Raw genomic sequence first — 1510 nt, 5'->3', positions numbered from 1 at the left:
GGTCTGGAGGAACAAAACCCCATGGTATGTTTGGGGGAAAACTCTTTACAAAATCTTTCTCTTGTATGCTCAAAAGCGGGCATTCCCATCCCCTCTCCTTTGGCTGTTTGAACTGAAATGGGAGTGTGCTTTATAACAACTGTCATGAACCTTGTATCTGCATATTTAGCTTACTTTTCTTTCTAGAAATGTGACTACTGAGCAGAATGGACCTTTTCCTATATTTTTCTCTCATTTTCCATTTTAATTTGATCAGTTTTATTTTGGACAAGTACTATTTTCACATCACCAAGATGAGAGAGGGAATTAAAAATCATACATTCCATTATCTGCCTTTCGACCAGTTAACACTGAATTAGAACACACAATGTGCTTGACGTTGGCCTTGCAATTTCCAAGAAACAAATGTTTAAAGAGAAAATGACCAAAAACTGGAAGGATATTATTTCTGTCTTCATAACTATTCAAAGGGGAAAGGATGGAATATGCTGATATAATAAACTCTTAAGTTACTTTTACATGGTTATTTTGTGTGTGATAAAGTCAATTTCTGATAGAAATATTTTCCTTAGGTATTTTTAACATAAAAGTTCTAAATTTAGAGTAAAGAAACAATGTCTATCTTTATTCATAAATATATGAAAAAAATCACACAATTAACAATTCTAACAAACACTGAAAAAACTCCATTTGATCATCATATAAGAAAGCACAATAAAATGTTCATGATTTGTTAATCCCCACATACTTTTTGTCTTTGCCATTTAGGCTCACTCAAAGAGCTGAAACTACTGATTCTGTGTGTGAGTACCAAGACTCCATAGACTGTGGAATACACAATGCTGTGAAGAGGCGGGAAAGGGCATTCACTAGGAATCCTTAAAAGCAAAGATCGCAGGGATAAGGGAGATCCAGCTCTCTCCTCTGCCCTCTCAGGGCTTCTTTTTCTGGAGCTGCCTCAGAGGGTGGCCACTTGCAGATAGGAATTGAAATCCGTGCTGCAGCAAGCCCTTTGCTTCTTTCCTAGCCCAGTTTGCTTATCAAGGTGTCCCATGGCATGCAGCTGGAATCCTATTTCACAGCTTTTCTCAGAGAAGATGACATGAGGCCTCTTGATCCTCAGTGAGTGCTTTTAAAACTTTGGAAATTATCCAAAATGTCCACAAACTTAAGGGGAATGTCTATATTCGACATAGTTATCTAGTTACTCGGATTGTTCTGACTTCATAGGAGTATAACATAACAATAAACCCATTTGAAGATGCTATTTTGATGAAATAACCAATAATCTTTTCCTCTCCTCCTTAGACCTTCCCTCACCCTGACTCCCATACTAGTCTTCTATCTGATCTAGTGCCTCTAGTCTTTTTCCACTTCAGTCCATTTCTGGGTTGCTTCCCAAATGATCCTTCTCTTACATGACTTCATTACTGCCCTGTTTAATGATTTTGACAGTTCCCAGGATATCAAGATGAGGCTGTAGTTAACCTGAAGCATGGCATGCAAGGCT

Source organism: Myotis davidii, unplaced genomic scaffold, assembly GCF_000327345.1.
Source record: "Myotis davidii unplaced genomic scaffold, ASM32734v1 scaffold86, whole genome shotgun sequence".
Taxonomy (NCBI): Eukaryota; Metazoa; Chordata; class Mammalia; order Chiroptera; family Vespertilionidae; genus Myotis; species Myotis davidii.
Note: the sequence above shows the minus strand (reverse complement) of the source record.